The sequence below is a fragment of the Harpegnathos saltator genome, unplaced genomic scaffold (assembly GCF_003227715.2).
Source record: "Harpegnathos saltator strain DR-91 unplaced genomic scaffold, Hsal_v8.6 scaffold483, whole genome shotgun sequence".
Classification (NCBI taxonomy): Eukaryota; Metazoa; Arthropoda; class Insecta; order Hymenoptera; family Formicidae; genus Harpegnathos; species Harpegnathos saltator.
Window position 1 is genome coordinate 398,892 of NW_020230297.1, and position 14,441 is coordinate 413,332.

Below are 14,441 nucleotides of genomic sequence, written 5' to 3' on the forward strand. Positions count from 1 at the left end.
TTTGCTTGAAATCCAATCGTGATATCCATTACTATCATTATTTTAAGAATCATTGTTTGATGATTTTTTATTCATTTCTTGCTCCGCTATGCACGTTTTTCCGAAACAAAGATCAAGAGAGCACTGAACATACACTAACTGAATTCAATGGTCGTTTTTGACCTCTTACACACATAAATACAAATATATACACAAATAAGATAAGATAGATTAACAATATACTATTCTCTTTACATCTAAAGATCTTTTTAAACCAATCTGACTCGATCTAATACGGCTTTGAGAAGAAGGGTGCTACACGGTACCTACTTCTCTACTTGCGCTATGTCACATAACGGTTTCTAATCTTCAAAATTGTTCGAGTTTTGACATAATATTTTAAAGATACATTTTTAAGACTTCTTTTATCTTTCAAAATATGTAAAAAATCGATTTTTTGGCCCGACAGCCGATAATGTACTCTTAAATCCTTTATTCCTATATTTTAATTGTAATATTGTTTTGATCTCAGTAAAACTAAGGAAAAATATTAACGTTTTAGAATAGATTATTTTGTGATTTTTTCCACTGTTTCCCACAATAAATATACAATTACATTATATATTACAATATACATTCCCACAATAAATAAACAAAATAATAACATAATGTAAACATAAATAATATATCTCTAAAGTCATTTATAGTTGTGATATAGTTGTGATTTCCTCTACATTTTTTATTAGAGAATAAATGTAATTGTATATTTATTGAGTAATGTTATTGCTATTTATTACTGAACTTTCTAAAATATTCAAAAATTATTAGCAGCAAGAAATTCTAGGCATGTAGAATCAATAATTGATATAAAATACTAATAAGTTTATCACATGATGACAGTAATACACACTAACAATTTTCTAACAAAATATTATGCATATTACAAAAAATTAAAGAAAAACTAACTTATAACCAGGAATGGTACCGAATTTTCTTCAGGAATGTTATCAGGATCACTGGTATCTATTATCGAGAAAAAAAGAAAAGATAGAAATAAATAAAGACGGTAAAAAAGAAGAAGAAAGAGAGGATAAGGGAAGGAGGTGTGGAAGAGAGAAAGAGGAAGAGTGAAAAGAAACTCCGTGTTTGGGAGAATCGATTAAGTTAAAGAGAGCTCGAAGAGGGCTCATCACGTGATGTACCAAATTTATTAGCAGCCATTCTCCATAATGTTTACGGCATCCGCGAGAACGTTCTACAGGATCATTTTATCCTGCATGCCACCTTTCTGGAAAAAGGTCTCTCCACAAATTTTTATGGTGCCATGCGAGATAACTCGGGGGTTGCAACTCGTCCTTCCCTCTCTCGTCAATTCTGATCTAAAATTGCGAGTTTAGATGACTGCAGAATGGTGTATGAAATTTTTATGTAAATTTTGACGCAAAATGTGTGGGTAACTTGTAAATAATGCGACGCATTTGTGATCTGAATATACACATGGAAGAATTTTTAAGTAGGGTTTGAAATGATGTGCTGTGTTTACGATCGCAATAGGAATTGAGGACATAAGGTATACGATGAATAACCATAACTGCATGAGCCTGTTGATGTACTTGATGTGACGAATGAGAAATGTTATTCGTAAATATATTGAAAATATTCAAGACACTCTCCGAATTGTGAAATCTCAAACTCTTAATAAGATATCAAAGTGTTCCAATACCGGAAAGAAATTATTCGTCATCTCTAAATCGTTCAATTTCCAATTCAAGAAGTCAAGTTCCAGATCTTAAAATATTTCCGGTAAAAGTACAATGTTTCAAAATTTCTTTGAAATTTTTTGTATAAGAACCCGTGAGCGAAGAGATCTGTTGGTGGAATCCAACAATTCACGAATTCGAAATTCCTACAGTTGCGGAATTAATGGCCGCGTTCAACAGAAAAAGCTGTTTATTAAGCGCTTAATGATTATCGTTCCTTATTGGTTCATTCCCCTGGATTCGTTAAAGATCTAAAAGAATATTCGAAACATAGATAATAATCACTTAGTAAGCGCTTAGTAAGCAGCTTTTTCTGCTAAATGTAGCCAATGTAAATTCGAGAACTTGAAGATGTGTATATTGAGTAAGTGCAACAGTTTTGGTAGATTGTTAAAAAAAATGTCATAATTGATCCAATTTTAGGGTAAAATTTACAAATATGCAGGATGTTCTGGATCTTTTGAGAAAGAAAAATGTGGATGAATTAAATCAAACTGCGAAAAAAATCAAGTACCATTTTGTAAAAATTGCAATAGTTATTAAGTTATTAATGATTGAACATAATCATATTTAGGAACTCTTTTAATTGATAACTTTAAAATTTGCGTATTTATTTGCAAAATGATAAAGAACTTTTTTAACTTATAACTATTGCGATTTTTAAAAAATGTTACTTGACTTTTCTACTCTAATTTGATCAATTTTCACAATTTTTCTTTTCTAAAAGATTCAGGACACCCTGTATATATTACAGATATATACACTGAGAAAAATATCCGAAATATCCGATTGTTAATTTTGTTATCCGATCAAATATCCAGTGTATTTAATCGGATATTTGGTCTGATAACAAAATTAATAATCGGATATTTCTAATATTTTTCTCCGTGTAATATACCAAAGATAATGGAAAACAATGGCAATTACACTTGATAAGATGAATAAAGTACTTTTTAATAAAATTACTTAATTCATTTTTTCTATCACGAAATCCATCAAAACTTTTTCCTTTACTCAATATATGAAACAATTGTATGCGAATCTAGCTAATTAGATGGTTAACATCTCTACTAGAACTGGAATAATAAATTGAGAGGACTTCGTGAGAGGGAACCACTCAGCCTGCTGCTTCTTAACCCTTGTATCCCTTTTCATTCCCGCCGCGGAATATCTGGTATATTGTAGGATATTCGGCGACATATGCGTGTGTGCACGGAGTAAAGCAATATGCAGAGAGAAACGAGAACACGAAACATACCGAAAGGTATATGGAAGAGAATATAAAACCCGATTCACGCCTACTATATAATTATACAGGAGAAATTTACCAGTCGCAGCTCTGTTTTATTGACAAACGATCCTGTAATCTCATATAAATGTATTGTAACAATTTTTATATCAAAAATCAAATCTATGACTATATTGAATAACACTTACAAAAATTTATTAGGGTTATTTATTAATTGACATATCAAAAATAAGGTCAACAATTGTACAAGATCACTTTTTCAAATGGAAATTATAATACGAGAAATAGTTTTTTTTAATATATATTGTAATAAAAAAATAAAGTCGACCCACATATCATAATATAATTATAGCTTTAAGGAGAGTTAGGGATTTTATTTTGCAGGGAATTATCTTAATAACGATACGAATATGATGTAAAAGTCGTTTAAAGATATATTGAAAGTGATAGGAGCCGAATGCGCAAATCGGCCTTAAGACGACAGTATGTTGGTGTAGTCCGGCCACAGCTTGCGGGGATGCGAGCTCGAGGCGCACCCCACGAATGTTAACGCGCCGCATTAGCCCGGTATTGGTTAGAAATGCGGGGGTGAGCAATAATTCTGATAACGCAGCATGTTGTCATGTTGCGCGGCATACGAAATGGTTCGCGTTCTCCTTTATGGGAAAGGCAAAATCACCCTTACCCCGGTATACTTAGACGCACTCATCCTTTGTTGTGGCGGACATGAAAAGATCATAAGCTATCCTTGAAGGTCTCCGCGCGACGTTGATTCTTTCCGCAACATAATGATAACGATGATATTAAAATGGCGTTATCAGATATATTTGATTTAGAGTGAAAATTTCAATCCGATAAGAAAAAGATTATAATGCAGAGTGTTGAGGCATCTTCATTTTTTTTGTTATAATTATTAGAGTGACGTTATTTATCACATATTATTTTTCGTTGAATTTATCGGATTAACAAAACGAGAAAAAATTGTATTTTGCCGAGAAAATTATTCTTTGTTAGAATTAAGTCACTATTAGAAACGTTGTTTTCCAATCTGTGCTCGGAAGATTAATATTAATTTGACTGTGTTAGATTGAATGAAGAAAATTCAAACGATAGGTGTGACATAAATATTCAACTACATGCAAGAAGGTATGGCAACATCTTCAAGAACGCTCGACATCGTTGCAGCCTCACGATGTTCTCAAACTTTCATGCGGTAGAGACGTTTTTCTGTGAGAGCAATATCGGATCCAATATCGTGGCAATAAATGGCCGGGGTATTATGTATCGGCCTAATAACGATCGTAATAAACTTACGAGTTACTTTATGACATAACCCGACCGCTTGTATATAGATGGCTGCGACTGCTGTGCCAGGTGACGCGTACCGTAAAAATTTCGTCAATTTTATTCCATGCCCTTAAGACCCTCGACGAGGTTACACGAGTCGCTTTTTGCTGGCGAGCAAATCACGCCGACGTATCGAAATTGAAGCACATTGAAGAAAACGGCCGTTTCTTTGACGATCTTCGCGATTGCTTCACGTTCTGAGGCGCGCTCTGTGAAGCGCGAAGCACGTGATTCAATTCCATGAAGTTTACGACGATATGGATGATCATAAAGAAGACAATAATAAATTGACATAATAAATTAAGAACATCCGATAAAAAATTTAAAGCGAAAAAAATCAGAATTATTTGCAATACGTATAATTTCCTACACAAGTAAAAGAGATAAAAAATTTCGTAAAATTTTTGAAATAAAAATTTCGTAAATATCTAAACTATCGACTTTTTTAATACAATTGCTGCTGTTGATAATTATTTAAAGATTAGTGCACGATTCTCTTAACAAAGTGCGATTCATTTTTCGTCGGATCCCACGCCGCACGGGAAGTATACCTCTTTGCAACAAGGGTCCTGAGAAGAGCGTGGAGAATCTTTTGTTTTGACGTGGATTTAGATTCGCAGTTGAGATTAAACTGTTTACGATTAAAAACTGTTGCGAATTATATGCTTCCTCTGTAATCCGTGATTTACAGCGGCGGAGATCGCAACAGGGGATCGAACTTGCCTTTGATCCTAATCTCCGTGGAGAATTTAACTGCGAACAGAGGGTTAGTTCACGTGCATCCCTTAACTCGTGCCAACAGCACGTGTTATATCCTTTGATTCTAAGAGCGAATTATATTACGTCAAAATGCAATTATCATACAATTTTATTATACTATAAATTTTATTACATTATTTTATTACATTGTAAATATTTTAAAAAGTTTGGTAACGTTAAATGTTTCAACATTTATTAAGCCAAGCAGACTTTGGATCTTACAAGGAGATTTACGGAAGTGTCACTCATTGATTTTAATGAAACTTTGCAAAAATAATCGACACATATTTTTTTATTTCTACAATGGTGCGAGTTCAAGAGTAGAGTTAAGGGTAGAAACCATCCCTTGAACCTTAGGCATGGCAATGTTAAGTATGGCATAAGTATTTATTATGTAAAGATAAAGTGCACAATTCATGTTTCACATAAATATAGCTCAAGTATGGCAAACCCTATAAAAAAACACGCTAAAAATATCTGAAAAAATATATCATTAATTAAAAGAATTTTGCCGTTGCCGCTAGCAATCAAACTCAAGCTTAACACACAAGAATCTAAGGACTTAATTAATAACTATGCTACTGAACTGTCGAACCTCAGTTATCAAAACCGATTTAATTTACTTTTATATAAGTGCATATAAAAAAAAATTATTAAACTTTTAATTAACCACTAGTAATTTTTATACGTTGTTACTTAAGAAGGAATTTTACAGCTATAAGAACTTTCGAAATATTTTTTCTTCTAAATTATATGATTGTTTTATATCTATGCTTGAAGACTCTAACGTTCAAAGGGTGGTTTCTATCCTTAAACCCGCATCATTGCAGAAATAAAAAAATACATGTCGATTATTTTTCGATATTCTACAGGGTTTTTCAATTGATGCGGATCGATGTTGGCAGCCTGTGGCGGCCATGTTGTTTTGGCGGTGTCTGTCTAACCTGTTGTTTATTATTCAGTCACTGATGCCAAATCACCATGACAAGTTACACGATTGAGCAGCACGTCCAAATGATAAAACTTTATTATCAAAATGAGTGTTGGTTAGTGCAAACGTTGCGCGCGTTGCGCCCATTTTACGGCAGACGCGGTGGCCCTTCAAAGTCGACTCTCCAACGTTTGGTGGCCAAATTCGAAACGACCGGTTCGGTAAACGATCAGCCAACACCCGTACGTCAAAGGAACGCCAGATCGGCCGAGAACATCGCCACTGTAAGTGAAAGTGTGCAGGAGAACCCGAGGCAGTCAATTCCTCGCCGTGCACAAGAACTCCGCCTTTCGCAGACTTCAACTTGGCGAATTTTGCGTCGGGACTTGGGTCTGCATCTGTACAAGATCCAACTGGCCCAGGAGCTCAAAGTTAATGACCATAGACAACGCCGTTTGTTCGCTGACTGGGCTTCGGAGCATTTGGAAGAGGACCCCAATTTTGGCCGAAAAATCATCTTTAGCGACGAGGCGCATTTTTTGATGAATGGCTATGTTAACAAGCATAATTGCCGTATATGGCACGACGCCAACCCACACGAGGTTCAACAGGTAGCAATGCATCCACAAAAAGTTACTGTTTGGTGCAGATTTTGGGCCGGCGGCGTCATTGGTCCGTACTTTTTCGAAAACGATGTTGGTGAGGCCATCACCGTCAATGGCGAGCGCTACAGAACGATGATAACCAATTTCTTTTGACCCAAATTGAACGATATGGATGTGGACGACATGTGGTTCCAGCAGGACGGCGCTACGTGCCACACAGCGGACGCCACGATGGACATTCTACATGAACGATTTGAGGGTATGGTTATCTCTCGCAGAGGTGACGTGAATTGGCCACCAAGATCGTGCGATTTGACCCCGCTAGACTTTTTCTTGTGGGGTTTTCTGAAGTCGCAGGTCTATGCCAATAAGCCGCAATCGACCGATGCCCTTAAAGTCAACATAACCCAGGCCATTGCTCAAATTCAGCCGGATCTATGCGGCAGAATCATTGAAAATTGGACCACTCGGATCCGTGTCACCGTGAGAAGCCGCGGCGGACATTTGAATGATGTTATATTCCACACATAATGGCATACATGGGCCTTTCAAATAAAAAAAGAATTTCGTTAATACCTCACACACAGCTTGTTTTATTCCATTGCAACATTGATCCGCCCTTATTGAAAAACCCTATACAAGTATGCAAAGTTTCATTAAAATCAGTTGACGTGAATGACACTTCCGGAGGTCTCCTTATTAGAACCAGAATTAAAGATGCATAAATTATATTATATTGTACATTACGAATTATATTATATATTACGATTATCAAAATACTTCAATACTTGAAAGTTGTCAACTATACATATACGCAGATTTTTTAAATGTATGTTGATATATTATAATACAAAGTATTTTTAAATTTAAATGTTTATATGCAAAACTTGTTATGATCGTTGAATATCTATATCACTGAATAGAAAAATCTTTTATTAGTTTATAAACTGCCACTATAAGTATTTATATATTAACCCATTAAGGCCCATGCTTAAACCAATAGAGATATGAAAAAAATAACTATTGGGTTTCTGGCATAGGTCTTAGCAATGATTATCGGTGCCTCAAATTTCTTTTCAACTAATTTGCTTATTTAGTTATTTTTTTTTTTATTTATTTAGTTACTTTTTTCGTATATCTACGGGTCTAGCATGGGCATGGGCTGAAGCGAGTACATCCATATAAAGATTGTTTGTAATTTTTTAACAACAAATGAAGTGGAAAATCGAAAATGTAACACATGTTTCTTTAGTGATTTTTCCCGCGGAATCGATTAGCGTGGTTAGTTTTTCGGAAAAGTTAATTTTTCTTAATTTGTTTACAACAATTTGTTTAAAAAAATTTGTTTTCAGCTAATTTGAAGCACCAATAATCATTGGTAAGACCCATGCTAGAAACCCAATAGTTACTTTTTTTAAATCTCTACTGGTTTAAGTATGGGCCTTAATGGGTTAATTAAAGAAGCTTAACGAATGAGTATGCGATGTTCAGAGACGAGATCTATGAAACAGTTTGAAGAGACATGTTTAGGCTTGTTGCCAGTTTTTTAGCAACGGCAAATATGGGTATATAGTTTAAGATCATGCGTGAAGTATAGGATCTTTTTAAGCGTTTTTTTAAGTATTTTCAATTCTTAAAGGTTGATAGTAGCTTTTTTATTTCAATGGTTTAAAATAACATTTTTTTATTTTGACATTTTATTTTCTTTATTGCTTCTTTATTTGCTTACACAACTTAAAAATTAAATAATATATAAATAGATATGACAAATTTAATAAATATATGAATTAAAGTTCTTAGGTAAGTTTAACAGCATTAATATATAATATATAATACATAGTTTATACATATGACGTAATAACCAAGATATCTGTCATGTGCTTGTAGATTATGTTAAACTGAATGAAAAAGTTTTTCATCTCTCTCTTATCTTGCAAACAACTATGTACAGTTTTGAGTTACTCATTGAAAAAGACTGATCGCGTGTGATGCTGTTGATATGTTCTATGAAAACAATGTTTCAATTTTCTACTTGTCGCATGAATTAATTAATAGTAAATAAGGGCACAGTAAAGTTTAGTTTTCTTGTTCAGTTTTCTTATTTGTTTTTTTCTTTTACTTCTTTAATTTTATATAGTCTACAATTATAAAATGAATGTCATATTTATATGTACACACACATACATATATAGGGTGAGTTAGTTAACAGGAGACAAGCTTTTATTAGCTTTAAGCAGAAACAAAATATTTTAGAGAAAAATATTTTTCATAAAAGTTTTATGACTTCTAAGGAAACATAAAATTATGTCATTGGTTTAGCTTTGGATAGTCTAAAGATCATGTGAAGGTCATCTTAAATTTCTTAAATGAAAATTCTTTTCTTTTCTTTTACATATTATTAGTTTATATAGTTTATCTCGAAACCTTCTTAAAACACTATAACAAAGTATTTTTTCATTAAACACTTTTCGAATTATAAAGCTTAAAAGTTACCATCTAATAATACCGCCAGCATTAGCCAGTTATCAAAAGTGGAGTATACCGCGTAGAGGTTAAGTTAGATAGAAGTATGTCTGCTCACATAGAACCGGAATTTGCATCGATAATGCCATTACCATTGTACTCATCGATAAAAGCACGTTACTCCGAAATTTTTATAATAGTCTGGTGGTTCTTATTGAAAAAGAGTTGTGATACATAGTTGTAAATTCAGTTGTCCAGAACAATCTCTTAGAAAACAGAATTGTCTTGCATCTGTCAGGATTATCATGTCAGATTATTCTTCCATTAAAATTGTCAATATTTTCCTGACATATATTTAACTGATTTGACCTCTACGCGATGCACTATAACTTTCAAGTCTTATAACTCAAAAAATATTTAATGAAAAAATATTTTGTTATAATGTTCTGAAAAAGTCTTGAGGTAAGCTATAAGAATATGCAAAAAATGGAATGGAAAATTTTCATTTAAGAAATTTAAGGTGACCTTCACATAAGCTTTAAATGACTATTCAAGGTCAAATCATGAGCTGCGTTCCGAAATTCACTGCCAGTACTGAAAATACATAGATTGTGTCACGTATACTATAGATTTTCAGTACAGGCAGTGAATTTCGGAACGCAGCCATGGTATCATCTTATATCCCTTTTGAAGTAAACTTAGAAAACTTTTGTAAGAAACATTTTTCTCTAAAATGCTTCGTTCTCGACATATAAGTTTTGTAGGATTTTAATGGATTCATCCTGCATATCTCAAATGTTTTTTTATGTAAAAAGTATACTTTACATAGTTTACTGGTATTAAGAGATCTTCACAAAACATTTATATGTTTATTTTCGTTTATATGTAAGTCCAAAGTTTTTAATATTAATTTACCGCTAACATTAACTTTATCCAAGGTATGTAATATAAATGCGGCGCTTTATATCTCTTTGCGTACATGCATGCATGTATATTGCATACACGTGTACATATTGAACGGCGATACTAATTTTTATATCATATTCATATTTATATCATATATTAGTATATTAAAGGATCTGCAAAAGAATTTCAAGTTTCCTCCGTGTCCTTTTACATTTTAATTAATTTCATCCAATATTCTAGAAGTATAAAAGTTGAAATATAAAATTATGAAGATAAGGTTGCCAAGAAGTGAATAATTTACGAGATATTCCATATACAGGGTGTCCCATTGTAATGCCCCATCCCAAATAACCCTTCAGTATTGAAGTTTTAAGGAAAATGATCTGAATAAAAGTTGTAGGGATTTAAGTGAGCTATTTTATGATGACCTTGACTTTGACCTTGACCTCTATTTTCAAGGTCATTTGAAGGTCAACTTGCGTTTTTTAAATGGGAACCCTTATTTTTTATTACACTGTTTTTTCTACTACTTAATTTGAACAACTTTTGTCTGAAACATTTTTTCATTTGTCTAATATTTTTTTAGATATTTGAGGAAAACTTGATAACTTTTTCAATTTTTAATTTACGTTATCTCGCTAATTAATTGTCGGAAGAAGTGGTGCTAGACTTTCTTGCTTTATTTAGTCTCAAGAATATATTGTTACAATAGCGCCTTGACTTTTGTTAACTTATTGATTTTTGGAAATTTCAAAATCATCAAATTAACAAAAGTCAGGGCGCTATTGTCACAATATATTCTTGAGACTAAATAAAGCAAGAAAGTCTAGTACCACTTTTTCTTCCGACAAATAGTTAGCGAGATATCGTAAGTTAAAAATTGAAAAAGTTATCATGTTTTCTCAAATATCTAAAAAAATATTAGACAAATAAAAAATGTTTCAGACAAAAGTTGTTCAAATTAAGTAGTAGAAGAAGACAGTGTAATAAAAAATAAGGGTTCCCATTTAAAAAACGCAAGTTAACCTTCAAAAGACCTTGAAAATAGAGGTCAAGGTCAAAGTCAAGGTCATCATAAGGCAGCTCACTTAAATCCCTACAACTTTTATTCAGATCATTTTCCTTGAAACTTCAATACTGAAGAGTTATTTGGGGTGGGACATTAAAATGGAACATCCTGTATTGTATTGAGAAGCGACAATGCAGGATATGAAATAAATTGAAAACTATTTATATTTCCATGATTTTCTTCTAACATTTTTGTATCACCAAAAGATCTAATTTATGCTAAAAATGTCATAATTTTTGTTAAAGAAATTAAAAGTAATCTTCACATTATCAAAGTCATTGAAGGTAATTCCCATATAAGCAAAGTCATTGAAAGTCAAGTTAATAGTATTATCATAGTTAATAGTATTGTCATGTTAATAGTATTGTCATACATCTACCTTGAAATCCCGAAATTTTAGTTTGAAATACATTTTCGTATTTTTTTTAATTTCCGAGATACCTGTCTGGCGCATTTAAGGTAGAGTACTACACGTGCGCGAGTTAAAACATAAACGTGTTAAAACATTAAAAATAAATTGATGACTTGGTAACTTCTTTGACTCTTTGGCTTGTAACTAAAATAATGTTATTACTGTATGTCGTCCATGAAACTAAACACATTTTGTCTAAAGTATTTATATGTATTGGTTTTTATCATTAAAAATATAAGAGTTATTAGAATATATATGAGTATGTACGCACACGCGCATGTATACAGGGTGAAGAAAAAACCACGGGACCCTTGAAAATTTCGAAAAATATACACTTTATAAAAAAATGTTCCAGACAAAAGTTGTAGCATTGAGAAAGATCTATTTACCGATCTTAACAATTTGACCTTGGGTGGCGTCATCAAGGTTAGGACAAAGTCACTTCGGATTTTTTAAATGGAACTCTCAATTTTTTATTGCATATTCTTATAACCCTTCTTCAGACCTTTCCAAAACACTATGGTTTTATTCAATTTGAATAAGCTGTTCCAAAGTTATCGAGTTTTTTAAAGTAAGATATCTAGCCAACTAAGGCAAGATCGGAGGATGATCCAGCCAAGTAAGGCAAGGTCATAGAATGATCCGGTCAACTAAGGCAAGATCGGAGGATGATCCAGTCAACTAAGGCAAGATCGTAGTGATCGAGCCAACTAAGACAAAATCGGAGGGTGATCCAGCCAACTCTTAAAAATAATTGCGCGACTAACTTCCAGCCGTTGGCTCTTATTGGCTTGTCTTAATTTCATTGATTGATTTATTTCAGTTATTTATTTATTTATTTTAACTATTCTGCTGTTCAATGTTTATTTCTTCCATTTACTCATTTAATACTCATTACAGTTTAGTGAATCGCAAACTCGACTGAAATTCCTCTATTTTTTTGAAAATTATTAAGAAACAGCTTGAAGCTAGTTGTAAGCTGACTTAATTGCACTTCATTTCGTGCTCATTATTATTCTTCAGCACTGTCTTTAGAATAACTTTGAATTGATCCAAATATTAATTTAGTCGATTAGACTAAATCTTATCACTTCTGCTTGTCAATATGGCAAGTCTTTCAGAACGAGAACGCATATCTCTTTTGATGATGAGAGGCTGGGGGAAAATCTACCGTTGAAAGTAAGATAAGGCGTTTTCAGGAAACTGGAAGTGTGAAAAATCGTGTAATACCAGGTAGGCCAGTATCAGCAACAAGTGTAGAAAAATCATTAGATGTTCTACAATCCTTTATCGAAAATCCGCATAATTCGACCCGCAAAGTAGGACAGCAACATGAAATAGATCAAATGTCTGTGCTTAAAATATTGAAAATGAATAAATTTCATCCTTATAAGATCCATCTTGTACAAGAGCTAAATAAAAATGATTTTGATAGGCGCATTGAATTTTGTGATTTGATGATGGAAAAAATAGTCGAAGATCCTAACTATCTATCAAATGTAGTATTGCCTTAGTTGGCTGGATCATCCTCCGATCTTGCCCTAGTTGGCTGGATCATTCTCCGATCTTGTCTTAGTTGGCCGGATCATCCTACGATCTTGCCTTAGTTGGCTAGATATCTTACTTTAAAAATCTCGATAACTTCGGAACAGCTTATTCAAATTGGATAAAATCATAGTGCTTTGAAAAGGTCTGAAGAAGGGCTATAAGAATATGTAATAAAAATTGGAGGTTCCATTTAAAAAATCCGAGGTATCTTTGTCCTAACCTTGATGACGCCACCCAAGGTCAAATTGTTAAGATCGATAAATAGATCTTTTTCAATGCTACAACTTTTGTCTGAAACATTTTTTTATAAAGTATATATTTTTCGAAATTTTCAAGGGTCCCGGGGTTTTTTCTTCACTCTGTATATTTCATATTTCGATGATTTTTGTATAATGTTCCATCTTATCCGCATTTAGCGGATAAATCGGAAATAAATACTACTAATGTGTTCGTAATTACTTTTAGGAAAATTTAAAAACTTGTGGCTTTTTTATATTTGATAATTTCCAGAACACTGTTTATATAAAAAAGATATTTATATCAAATGCTGATCGTCGTTTTTACAGAAAAAAATATTTTAATATTTTTTTAATAACTTTTAGAAAATATTTCATATTTTGTCCGCTTATGTTATATTTCTAAAAAAAATTATGAACTTCAATAACAATAAGAAATATATGAAGATAAAAGATTCAGGATATCAACATTAAATTATTCTATATCAAATCATTCTTTTTTAAAGAATTGAGAATTTCTTGATAAGATTTAGTTTTTCAAACATTTATAAAGTTACTGACATTTGGCAAAAGTTTCAAATCTTTGACGGTGACGAAAGTCGATAGACTACATGAAACCATAACTGTATGTAAGTATTTTTCTTCTCGAATGTATATGTTTCTATAGTCATGTATGCATTAACAAGTACATACTAAGGGAGCTTACAATAGAAAACTCAATGCAATAGCAATAAATCTCTCGATCATAGGATTTACGATTTGGCAGGAGCGGGACGAGGGGTAAGGGTAAAGGAGCGGCAGCCGTAACGAATTTAATGAAATCGCTCGCGAATTTTTTTCTCGACAACGTACGACGGCGGTCTAATCCACGGATTAGAGATCGGATCGACGTGCGTGCAAAATCGAGACTTTATGATGCACCGTCACTCCATTCGTTTCTGAAGCATGCTTTTATCGCATGCTATGTCACGTTTGTTCTGATCGCGGTGTCTTTGAATGAAATTTGCAGCAAATCTAAGTCTTTACCTTTTAAAAACAGGTCACTTGTTCAAGTGATATACTAAATTGTTGCAAAATTATGTAATGGGATTACACGACAAATATATTAAATTTAAAAAGTTCGATATTTAAAAAACGAGATTATGTTGTTATAAGATTATATTCTTAATTCTCTCTA